At 34.4% G+C, this 13,843-nt stretch overlaps 1 non-coding gene across 1 annotated transcript; it reads right to left on the bottom strand.

The window, feature by feature from the left end:
• Nucleotides 1-2,419: 2,419 nt before the first annotated feature.
• Nucleotides 2,420-2,581, bottom strand: LOC141413048 (U1 spliceosomal RNA). Its single transcript, XR_012437885.1, has one exon. It is a non-coding gene; the product is annotated as a U1 spliceosomal RNA (small nuclear RNA).
• Between the last annotated feature and the right edge of the window lie 11,262 nt (nucleotides 2,582-13,843).

Consider the following 13,843-nt stretch of genomic DNA (forward strand, 5'->3'; position numbering starts at 1 on the left):
ATATCTATGTGATGGTTTGGAGGGCATATAAAGAACTACTGCATAGAAACAAATGAGTTAGATAAAAAACTTATCATTCCTTTTTTGTTGTTCATTTATTCACATGTGCATACATTGTTTGGGTTATTTCTTCCCCCATCCTCTGAGTATCATTCCTTTTGAATGTTAAATCAGCAATTATATCACTTTCCAGATGGTAGTAATGGAGGAGGAAATATTTGGTTACCAAGTAGTCTGGGGTTCATACCTAACCAGGGGCAGTACACCACCTACAAGAACACACGGATATAATGAGAGAAAACTCTCTGAGAATTTTTTCTCAAAAATACCAAAAACAAACAAACAAACAAACAAAAAACCCAGGATGCAAGTGAAGTACAACTTCTCAGAAGCACAAGTTTGGAAGAAAGTGTGTGGTAGAGAAATAAAGGAAGTCTGAGATCTATTGTCAATTTGGAGGAATCATACTTCAAAGAAAGTAGTTTTGGATATCCAAACACAGTCACAAGTACATCCAACAGGAATTCTTCTTGTAACCACTTTACATTTTTTGATATGGAAGTTAGAAACTCCCAAAAAAATCAAGTACCTAAGAAGTCATTGAAGCCAAAGTAATAAGTAGACTGAGACAGCTTCTCTCTGTTTCAATGGCTTAATCAGAATCTACCTAGAGTGACTTGATTTTGCAGGTACTGCCCAAATTTCTCATTCCCACTTTTCACACAAATAGATCATTGAAAAACATTTCAAATGTTTAACAAATACCTATTAGAAAGATAAAATATTCATGCACCTCTATATTCTATAAATGATCTTTAAAAGACAATGAAATTCTACAACAAATTGTGCAAATCATTTATCATTTTCCAAAGATAAATATAAATGCATGAAAATGATGTAAGTTTTATATTTGAGAGAATGGTAAAGCTAAGCATTATTTAGATTGAACTACAGAAAATCCTAATAACAGAACAAACATACAGAAAGAGTTCAAAAGCAACTTGAACATGTTAAAATATACCAAAGGAAGACCATAAAAAAATATGTAGAAATACAAATTTGGGGAGTATATATGTTAAAGCAGTAGCTACAAAATGACATGAAAAATATGAAGTATGGAAGTGATAAAACATATTTGCAATTAGATTTGAGTTTGTGTTATGTAATCTGGCACAAGATTTAAGGAAGTAGGTATATGTTTTCTTTGAGTGTTCTGAGAGTGTGTAGACAAATCAGTAATTAGATACCTATTATTTACTATTTTCTAGAGGGCTGGAAGAATGAAAGCTATTACTCTGTAACAGATAGAGAAGCTTCAGTCACTTACATTTGCTGGAAGAAGAGAGTATTTGGCCATTTTTCTGTGCTGCACAATGCTCTTGTTTTTGTCTGTGTATATCTGTGTGAAGTGTTCTTGTTCTTACATACTGTCATGGGCACAGAATGATCTTGTCTGCTCTTAGTGTTCTGTGAAATTGTAGCTATTTTAGCACAGAAACAACTAGCCAGGCCAGCTCCCAGAATAAAGCTCCCTTGCAGCCTTTTTACTTCCTTAAGATGTACTCCAGAAAGAGAAAGCTTCAGGTAAAAAGTACAAAGAGATAAAAACAACAAATGCAGTTTATGACTGTTGAAGTTTCAGAAGAGAGATGCACTATCTAGTAAATTCAAATGCAATAAAAACTATTATCAAAGTTATATAAAAGTCATGAATAATATCAAATCATAATAACTAGGAGGGTTACACTTACAAAATATTACTTAAAGGGTGACATATTCACTTTTATTCCAATGAATATCATATTTTTAAAAATAAATTTTTAAAAAATAACTAGTCATATAGGTACAAAATAGTAAAGCCAAATGACTTTCATTATCTTCTTTGAAAAATATTGAAAAAATAAATTATTCTAAAATTCAAGAATATATGTTGAAAAAGTTTATAAAACTTAAATACATTGATAGAAAGTTTGAAATGCATGAATAAACCAATATATATATTCATTTTGGCATATCCAAATTAATGCGATAAATTAGAAAGACTGGAAGCAAAAGTGGAAGTATGTGAATACTTTGTGTAGAAATAAGTGGGATTTTAATTAATTACAACAGGATAACAGTATAAATGATAATGAGAAAATAATCTCACTCTTTGGAGACCATTTTAATGCATGTGATTAGTATAAATCATTTAAAATAGAGTAGATTTCAGGTGAATCAACAAATTATATAAAATTTTAAAAGAACTAAATACAGGCAAATTGTCTCTGACAATGATACACAGAAAACTATTTAACTCATTGACAAGTGGCAGGAACTGGAAAAACATGAAAAATGATAATTGATTTTTTAAAGCAAATTGCCATCTGATAAAAAAAATTTTCAAAACATAATAGTACAAAAAATAATATTTTTTTTTCAAGAGAGAGAGCAAATACAGTCCCCCACTACAAATTATGCAGTCGAGTTTCCCACATTTGGGGAAATTGCAGGGGTCGGCACATCCAAAGTACAATGGGCAAGCCTGAACCCTGGGAAAACCACCTTCATGATCATGGTATCTCCCCTGCCAGGTAAGTATAAAAAATAATATTAATGTACAGTTAGCTATATGAGTGAATTTAAAAGCATATTCCTAATAGAAACTATAAGTGAAAATTACAAGTAGTAATGTTAAACAATGATACAAATATCATCTAAATACATGATAAAAAGAAACCTCATTAGACATAAAGGAGTACAAGTTATGTCATCACCAGCAGATTATTCAGGATCGATTTAATTGCAGATTACAAATAGAGACAGAATCGGTGCTCTTGGCAATAAATTTTCTTCAGATGAATATAGCAACAGGTTTTAAATCACTAAAAATAGTTATACTCTTTCATGAAATCTTTCCATTTCTCAAAATTTATTCTAAGGAAATAATCAAATAGGCACATATGAATATATATAGACAGAAATTGAAAGCAATTCTTAGGATAGGCAAACATTGTGAATTACTAAAATTTCCAGCAATAGATAATGGTGAAAAGATATGCAAAACATTAGCATGCCACAGTAATGCAAAATTGCATTGAATAGGATAGTGACTAGTGTGCAGAAGCTGACAGCATAAGCTCCATGATTCCAAAACCTCACTGAGATGCTGCAGCCATACATGGCAGAAATAAAGCAGCAAGGAGAATCAAAACTGACATCTTGAACCCTAGCCCATGGAAAGCTTCTCCACAGCACATTACACTGAGAAAACAGGAGGGACCACCAGATGCCAGCTCCAATTGTCCTTGGGAGACATTTGGCAGACCAAAGAGGTGAGCACCAAGTGTCATATGGTATTCCCCCAGCCACCCCTAGGATAAACCATCATAGTCCACTGGGCAGACTGATCCCCCTGCCCCAGCAAAAAAAATAAAAAATAAAAAAATAAAAATAAACAGGAACCGAAAACTAACACACAGCAGAAGGACAGAGTTGCTGAAAGCACACCAGAGAAGTAGGGAAGGCCATGGAGCTGATCTCCTTGAGAAATTTCACTAAACAAGGCTGGAAAGGCAGAAGGGCCAACAACACACAGGTGATGAGCTGCTGCCTGAAATAGGGCAGGTAGTGGTCCACAGAATTCATCTCCTGAGCCATTGAGCAACATCCAAAGTCAAATGACACTGCAAAATTGAAAAATAATCAGCAAAACAGCACAACAGGGGGTGATGTGACAGCAGGGAGCCAGCTGATGAATAACTGACCTTGCCCCAGAGAAAAGGGGCAAGGCAAAGAAACAAGTCCCCAGTAATCAAGCACAGTGAAAACCCACCTTGAAAGCAGGACAGCTGGTGGGCTACAGAGGTGATTCTGGAACCTGAGGACAAAATACAAATTTAAATTGCCACACCCCACTGAGGGAGGAGCTGACCAAGTAGCTGCCTCAGAAAGACAGAAGAAAAAAATAAACACTACTCAACCACCTGGCAAGACTACGACAGAGCTTCTGCTTAAATACCAACGTTAGGATTGGATGCTGGAGGAGTAACACCAGAACTTCAAATAAGACTGAAATTCCTGAACCTGGAATTTTTGTTTTGTTTGTTTGTTTGTTTGTGTTTATTTGTACATCTCTCCACATTGATTTCTTTCTTTTTGGTTAATTTTATTACTGTGAATTAGCAAATATTAAATTAAACCCAGACCAGGGACCAAAATAACACACACACACACACTTAGTTACAAACCCAAGACAACCACAAAACAAAATTAAACCAGGTGAAAGTAAACAGGTGACTGAAACTACCAACTAGCCTATGAAGATCATAGGTGCATGTACAGGAAAGCAATGCAAGTCAACTTCCTATATAGCTATCCTATCACAACTAGCAAAAACCCTTGGTCCTTCCTATTAATGCTTATACTCTCTCTTCAACAAAATTAGATAAGGGCAAAATAGTTTCTGCCTGGAAGTGAGGGGGTAGGAGGGAGAGGGAGGGGGTAAGGTGGTTAAGGGAGGGGGTGGGGGAAAGAGGGGAAGAAATGACCCAAACATTGTATGAACATATGAATAAAAAAAAGAAGAAACAAACTCCTTAAAATGAAAAAAACAACAACACCAAAAAAGATCATAGGTGCACAGTACCAAGTGGAGCAATGGGAAGACAAAAGAATGGAATCCATTCTCCCTCCAAAAGGAATTTAATGCAGGATTCAGAGGGAAATGAGGAAAATGGATAGCCAGGTCTGGACTCCAACAAAATGAAGATAAAAGATGCCAAGGAACCCAGCGATGCCCACAAGAACAATCTCAAAGAAGAAATCCTGCAAGTAATCACTGAGAGTTTCATGGAACTGTTACTAGACATGGTCAACCAAAATGTACAATAGGCACTCAAGAAATTCTAGGACACCAAAAATAAAGACTAAAAGAAGACACAGAAATAAATAAATGAACTTATAGGAGCCCTAAATAAACACCAAAGTGAAACAGAGAACAGTATAAATAGAGAGATATATGAATTAAAGATGAAAATAGGCAATATTAAAAAGGATATGTCCCATGATATGGAAAACTTCAGAAAAAAGAATGAAACAGGTATAAAAAACACAATGAAAGGCCACTTCAGCAGGCTAGAACAAGCAGAGACAGAATCTCAGAACTTGAAGGTAAAATGGAAATTAAAGGAAAAACTGAAGATTTATTAGTTAAATACCTCAAGACCTGTAAAAGGAATATGCAAGAACTCACCAACTCAAACAAAAGACCAAACCTGAGAATCACAGGCATTGAAGGAGAGAAGTGGAAGCAAAAGGGATTCATAATATATTCAACAAAATAATAAGAGAAAATTTTACAAACCTAGAGAAAGATATGCCCATTCAGGTACAGGAATCTCCAGGACACCAAACAGACTTGACAAATATAGAACTACCCCACAACATATTAAATTTAAAACAAAAAACACAGAGAATAGAAAAATAATATTGAAGGCTGTAAGAGAGAAAAAAATAAATAACATACAAAGGTAAACCCATCACAATCACATCAGATTTCTCAACAGAAATCTTAAAAGCAAGAAAGTCATGGAATGATGTATTCTGAGCACTGAATTAAAACAACTTCAACTCTAGGATTCTCTACCCAGCAAAACTATCATTCAAGATAGATGGAGCAACAGAAGTCTTCCACAATAAACAGAAACTAAAACAACACATGACCACCAAGCCTGCACTACAAAAGATTCTTCAAGGAATTCTGTGCATTGAAAATAAAAGCAAACAAAATTATAAGAGGATAGGCAACAACAAAACATGGGAGAAGAAAGACAAGGAATCAGAGAATAACATTAATTCAGGTGTACACAATCAAACCCTTAAACAACAAAAACAACTAAATGACAAGAATCACAACATACCTATCAGTACTAACATTGAATGTTAACAGACTTAACTCCCCCATCACAAGACACTGTCTGGCAAACTGGATTAAAAAGGAAGATACAATAATCTGTTGTTTACAGGAGACCCATCTCATTGACAGAAACAACACTGACTTAAGGTAAAAGGCTGGGAGATGATTTACCAAGCCAATGGCCCTGAAAAACAGGCAGGAGTAACAATACTTATCTTGGAAAAGTAGACTGCAAACTTATATTGATCAAACAAGATAAAGAAGGACACTCCATACTAATAAAAGTGAAATACATCAAAAAGAAATAACAATTATCAACCTATATGCACCCAACATCAATTCACCCAATTTCATCAAACATACTCTGAAGGACCTGAAAGCATATATAGACTCCAAAACAGTGGTAGTAGGAGACTTTAACACACCCTTATCACCAATAGATAGGTCATCCAAACAAAAACTCAATAAAGAAATTCTAGAATTAAATCACACCATAGATAAATGGACCTAGCTTATGTCTACAGAATGTTTCATCCAACTTCCACATATTATATATTCTTCTCAGAATCCCATGGAACTTTCACCAAAACTGATCATATCTTAGGGCACAAAGCAAACCTTAGCAAATATAGGAAAATAGAAATAATCCCATCCATTTTATCTAATCACAATGCATTAAAACTAAAACTGAACAACAAAAATGACAATAGAAAACATGCAAACAATTGTAAGCTGAACAACACATTGCTCAATGATCAGTGAGTCATTGATGTAATAAAACAGGAAATAAAAAGTTTCCTGGAAGTTAATAAAAATGAAAACATGTCCTACCAGAGCTTATGGGACAGAGCAAAGGTATTCTTAAGAGGAAATAATAGACATGAATGCATATATTAAAAGGACACATAGTTCTCAAATCAATGACCTAATGCTACATCTCAAACTCCTAAAAAAATAAGAACGAGCAAATACCCAAAACAAGCAGAAGGAGAGAAATAATAAAAATAAGGACTGAAATTAATTAAATACAAACAACAGCAACAATAAAAACATACAAAGAATCAGCAAAACAAAAAGCTGGCTCTTTTAAAAAATAAACAACACTGACAGACCCCTGGCAAACCTGACTAAAATGAGGAAAGAAAAAACCCAAATCAGTAAAATCAGAAATGAAAAGGGGAGATATCAACAAACATCATGGAAATCCAGGGGGGTCCTCAAAGATTAGTTTGAGAACCTATATTCTTATAAATCTGAAAATCTTGAAGAAATGGACAAATTTGTAGATACTTATGACCACCCAAAACTGAACCAAGAGGATATTAATCACCTGAATAGATCTATAACACAAAATGAAATTGAAGCAGCAATAAAGAGTCTCCTAAAAAAGAATAGTCCAGGACTTGATGGATACTTTGCTGAATTCTATCAGACCTTTAAAGAAAAACTAATACCAACTCTCCTTAAACTTTTCCACAAAATAGAAATGGAAGGAACACAACCTAACTCATTTTCTGAAGCCAGAATTAGACTATTCCCAAAGCCAGACAAAGACACTTCCAAAAAGTAGAACTATAGGCCAAACTCCTTAATGAACATAGATGCAAAATCTTCAATAACATAATGGCAAACCAAATCCAACAACATATCATAAACATCATTCACCACGACCCCACTGGCTTCATCTCAAGGAAGCAGGGGTGGTTCAACATATGCAAATCTATAAGTATAATACAGCACATTAATAGAAGCAAAGAAAAAAACCACTTGATCATCTCAATAGATGCAAAAAATGCCTTCAATAAGATCCAACACCACTTCATGATAAAAGCTCTAAGAAAACTAGGAATAGAAAGAATGTATCTGAATATTGTAAAGGCTATATATGACAAACCTACAGCCAATATCATACTTAATGGAGAAAAACTGGAACCATTTTCCTTAAAATCAGAAATGAGACAAGGGTGCCCACTATCCTCATTCCTATTCAACATAGTCCTGGAATTACTAGCCAGAGCAATAAGGCAAGAAGTAAAAAAAGGAATACAAATAGATAAATAAACTGTCAAGGTATCCCTATTTCCAGATGATATGATCCTATATTTTAAAGACCCAAAAAACTCTACCCAAAAACTGTTAGACACCATAAACAGCTATAGCAAGGTGGCAGGATACTAAATCACCTTACAAAAATCTAGCTTTTCTATACACCACCAATGAACATATTGAGAAAGAATGTTTGGAAACAATTCCATTTACAATAGCCTGAAAAAAACAATCAAATATCTGGGGGTAAACTTACAAATGATGTAAATGATCTCTACAAGGAGAACTACAAACCCATGAAGACAGAGATTGAGGAAGACTACAGAAGGTAGAGAGATCTCTCATGCTCATAGTAAAAATGGCTATACTACCAAAAGCAATCTACATGTTCAATGCAATTCCCACTAAATTCCCAATGACATTCATCACAGAAATTGAAAAATCAACCCTAAAATTCATTTGGAAACACCAGAGACCACAAATAGACAAGGCAATACTCAGCAAAAAGGGCAATCCTGGAGGTAACACCATTCCCAACTGCAGACTATAGTACAAAGTAATAGCAATAAAGAGAGACATGAAGACCAGTGGAACAGAATAGAGAACCCAGATATGAATCCACACCGCTATACTCACCTTATTTTTGACAAAGTTGCCAAAGACATACAATGAAGAAAAGACAGCCTCTTCAACAAATGTTGCTGTACTAGTATCAACTCAAAATGAATCAAGGACCTTAATGTCAGACCTGAAATTCTGACGTTATTACAGGAAAGTGCAGGGAATATTCTCAATAGATATAAGCAAGGACTTCCTCAATAGAATTGGATCAGCTCAGCAACTAAGAGAAAGTATGGACAAATGTGACTACATAAAATTAAAGAGCTTCTGCATAACAAAATAAATGGTCTCTAAACTGAAGAGACCACCACAGAGTGGGAGAAAACATTTGTCAGCTATACATCAAGACAAAGGATTGATAACTAGAATATACAAGGAACTCAAAGGCTAAACTCTCCCAAGATCAATGAACCAATAAAGAATGGGCAACTGAACTAAACCAAACTTTCTCAAAAGAAGAAATTCAAATGGCCAAAAAACACATGAAGAAATGCTCACCATCTCTGGCCATAAATGAAATGCAAATCAAAACCACACTAAGATTCCACCTCATCCCTGTTAGAATAGCTGTTATCAAAAACACCACCAACAACAGGTGAGGATGTGGTAAAAAAAAGAACCCTCGTACACTGCTGGTGGGAATGCAAACTAGTGCAACCACTCTGGAAACAATATGGAGGCTTCTTAAAAAACTAAACATAGATCTGCCATATGATCCAGCAATCCCTCTCCTGGAGATACACCCAAAGGAATGCAACACAAGTTACTCCAGAGGCACCTGCACACCCATGTTTATTACAGCCCTATTCACAATAGCCAAGTTATGGAAACAACCAAGATGCCCCACTACTGACGAAAGGATTAAGAAAATGTGGTATTTACATGCAATGGAATTTTACTCAGCCATGAAGAAGAATGAAATCTTATCATTGTCAAATAAATCGATGAAACTGAAAAATAACATCCTTAGCGAAATTATCCAGGCTCAGAAGACCAAAAATCGTATGTTCTCCCTCATATGCGGACTTTAGATCTAGGGCAAAGGCAGTAACATTGTTAGACTTGGATCACACACTAAGGGGAGAGCACATATGGGAGGAATGTGAATAGATAGGAAACCCAAAACTTGAATATGTTTGATATCCCCACTGCGGAGGAGCTAATACAATAATCTTAAAGTGACAGAGGTAAATATGGGATGATAACCTGGAAGTGGTGAAGAAATTAGGTAGAGATGACTCAATTCTGCTTATAATATACTTGTGCATAGAATCAATGCTAGGAATCTCTCTGTATAGCTATCCTTATATCAACTAGCAAAAAATACTTTGTCTTATTATTGCTTATGTCTTCTCTTCAACAAAATTGGAGAAAAGTGCAGAATAGGTTCTGCCTGGAAATGAGGGGATTTTAGGGGAGAGATAGGGAATGGAGAGCAGGAGGGAGAAATGACCCAAACAATGTATGAACATGTGGATACATGAATAAAGAAAAGAAATTGCATTGCATAAAACTGTGATTGTATAGATGCATTATTGCTACATGTGGGTATTTTTAGAAATATGCAAAATAAAGTATAATGTACAGAAACAACACATGTATAACATATTTAAAATACAAATACATTTTCTAATCATGGAAAAAATAGAATACAGAAAACATTTTCTTGACTGTGCTCTGTAAAAGGCTGAATGTACAAAAGTGTTACACAAAGGCTCAAAGGCAGGAGTTTTAGTTAAGCAGTAGATTGCTTTGCTAGCATTCAAAATGCCTCAGGATCAATCATCAGGATTGAAAACAAATTTACAGGGAAAAATTTTTCGATTGGTTTTTTTTTTCTAATTGTCATCACTTTTAATGATTAATATACTCTTCAGTGTAGCAGCATTAGTTCATATTTGCTATACTTATTTTTTAAAATTTATTTAATTCATGAAATAGGAAAAAGGTTCTTGATAACTTTTAATGTAAAAGAATTTCAAATAATTTATTTCCAAGTTAATTACATGTGCTTTTTGCAGCATGAAAAAATTAAATTATTCATGTATGTTTTGCAATGAGAATAAATAAAATAAGCAGTTTCAAAAGTAAGGCTGCACTTACTTTTGGAGTCCATTTGAGGAAGTGAATTGAGGACTGTTTCCTAGGACTAGAAATAGTATAGAGAGCCCCTGCCACATTTTCTGCATAATATGATACTGAATTTAATGTGTAATCGAATTTCAGTACCAATACCACAGATAATCGTGTTCAAATTATATCTTGTTGCTCATTTTCCATGTGGAAAGAAATTTATATGTGGGAAGAAATGTATATATTTTATATCAATTATTTTGTGAATATTTGCAAATTAATGATCACCAAATATTAAAACTAAAAAGGTATTTATGCTTTCTGAAAATAAATGCTCATTAGCTAATAAATTATTTTAAGGTAGTGGTCTAAATCAAAGTATTGGTCCTTAGGTTGCCATTTAGTGCTATCATCACAGAGAATATCTCTGTAGTCCCAACAACACACAGACCTACAGATGTGAATGAACAGTGTGAGGAGGGGTGTGTGTGTGTGTGTGTGTGTGTGTGTGTGTGCATGTGTGCGCATGTGTGTGTCTGTGTGTTTGGTTTGGTGGCTCATATTGATTTTCTTCTGGTTTGGGTTTGTCATTTACATGCTTTTCCTTTACTTTCTCTCATCTGCATCTCTCTAGAGAAAAGAAAACATCTGACTTATTGTGGATTGTAGGAACAGCCAATTCCTTCCCCAGGAATTCCCTCCAGTGCTTCAACAGGGGGGAGATGAGGGCTTTTGTTTAGCTTGGCAGGACACTTATTTCTCATCTCTAAAGAGACCACTTGGAATCTTACAATGCAATTAAGTCTATCTCTTTCTGATGTAATCTTTCCCTTCCCTGCCTATTTTGTGTCTTAGCTTCTGCTGAGTGCTTTATTAACTTCCTGCTGTAAATCTTCTGAAGGCAGAATGGAGATAATCTAAAATCCTCTTATATGGACATACAATGGGAGAGAAGGGAGTAGAAATTTTCTATCTGCAGCAGTTCTATAGATTTTTACCCACTCTTTTTCTCCACAGCAATCTTCAAACTTTGAATTTAAGTTTGTTCTCAGAGGCACTTTGGAGCTTTTTTTTTTAAAAAACTTAAATTCAGTATAAAATACCACATAGAATTTTAAGATACAAATGAATATTTATTCCAGAATTTTTAACCTACTTTCTGTAAATTTCTGTTTAGCATTTGCTTCTAACTTAACCAATCATTATCAAAACAAATCATAATGAAGTATATAATAAAGATATCAGGTTAATCATAAAGATGTTTAATTATTTATCCTGGCTTTATTATGAATTGTTTGAATATTTGGAGCATATATCCCATTGCTATGCTTTCTCTTCTTATATATGAAATGTGGTTAATGACACCCATGCTTGGGAAAGAGGAACATGTAAGCTTTGATTCAGTCATTCTTTCTACTCTCACTGTTTTGTTGAAAGTATGTTCTAGTTCCTGCATCAGTTCTTGGAGAAAAAATGATCACTTCCAGGAAATGAGAGTTTTGTAGAGGAGAAATAGGTGTGAAAGTGTAAATATAAAAAAATAAACTTTGAATTGCAGCTTAGAAGATTATTAAGAATTTTCAGTATAAAATTTTAGGCTATTCTAAACACAGAAGAGAAAATATTCAGAGATGTAGGCAATACAGTGTATGCTAGGTGAAGGGAATACCGAGAACTTCAATATGGCAAGAGTTTAGAGACAGGTTAAGAGAGAATCTAGAGATAAAACCACAAAGATAGATGTCCATAATTCTGTGATGAGTTATTATACTAAGCTACTGTGAATTTTATAAATCAGGCACCCTCCATCATTGATTGTGATTATTCAGAATTTTTTGTAAGAATGCAATTCTGGAAGCAATATGCAAAACACACTAAAATCTTCAATATGGAATTCAAAAGAAAGTTATTTTAGGTTCTCAAACAAAAGATAATGAGTTCAGGAATAAAGGCATTAAACTTATAGTTGAGAGGGTGAACTGAATCCATATAATTAATTTTATTACTTGTGATGGAATTTTTTGATCAAGTATGTGAGCTAAAAATGCTAAAAATACATAGAGGAGGGGTACCTTGCAATGGCTTGTTTCAAGCAACAAGGTGATATTGCTAATGAAAATGAAGTGAATCTCTAGCATAATCAATTTACTTTGTGATTTCAGTGGACAATATTGAGTTAAAGGAGTGTAGTGAGATTTTTATTTGAATATGTTTAAAGTGAGGAAAGAATTTGAGGTAGGGATTAAGGTTTTCCTGTCACAGTGTACACGATTTAACTGATGTACTGATGTTAGATGAAAGAAAGCCAACAACAGGTGTCCCAAGGTATTCTATCAATTAAGGGCAGATATAAAAGAAGGAACAACAAACATACACAGGCAATAATATATTGAAAAGAAGGAAAGGAACATGAAAATTTTGAGAGGAATGTTTTTGAAATTAAGAGTGCTCTCCAGTGTCTCAGAGCTTCTACTACAGTTTATGAAAAATGATCATATAATGTATTTGTCCCCAAATTCAACAAAAAATTATTGTCCCCTCATACTAAGCAAATTTCTAATTACTGAGGAGTTTACCAGTGAGCAAAAACAATGTCTTCTATCTCATTAAATTCTAGTTTAAAAATTAAAGAATAAAGTAGCAAAAATAACCATGTCTCATTAAAATGCTAAGGCTAAAATTGAAGCAGGTCAAGAAACAGAATGGTGGTGTCAGCAAATGCTAATGTAGCTTGAGTGAGGGAAGAGAAGTGCCATAAATCCATACTTGGCAAACCAGCAAGAAGCCATGATGTGAACCCCAGGGATTTGGATGTCTACAATGCTTGTGAGAAGAGATGCATCTCATTTTGAAGAATACTTTTTTTATTTGAAGGACTTTTTTTTGTTTGTTTGTACATTTACTATATGTGTATACATTGTTTGGGCCACCTCCCCCATTTCCAGGCAGAACCTGTTCAGTCCTCTTGTTCTCTGATTTTATTGAAGAGAAAACATAAAAGATAACAAGAAAGACAAAGAATTTTGCTATTTTGAGATAAAGGGATTAAGGACCTTAATATCATACCCAAAACCTTGCAGTTAATATAGGAAAGATCAGGGAATACTCTGAAAGCAACAGGTATAGGCAAGGAGTTTGTCAGTAGAACTCCAGAAGCCCAGCAACTAAGAGAAAATATGGACAAATGGGACTACATTAAATTAAAAG

The sequence above is a fragment of the Castor canadensis genome, chromosome 10, assembly GCF_047511655.1.
Source record: "Castor canadensis chromosome 10, mCasCan1.hap1v2, whole genome shotgun sequence".
Lineage (NCBI taxonomy): Eukaryota > Metazoa > Chordata > Mammalia > Rodentia > Castoridae > Castor > Castor canadensis.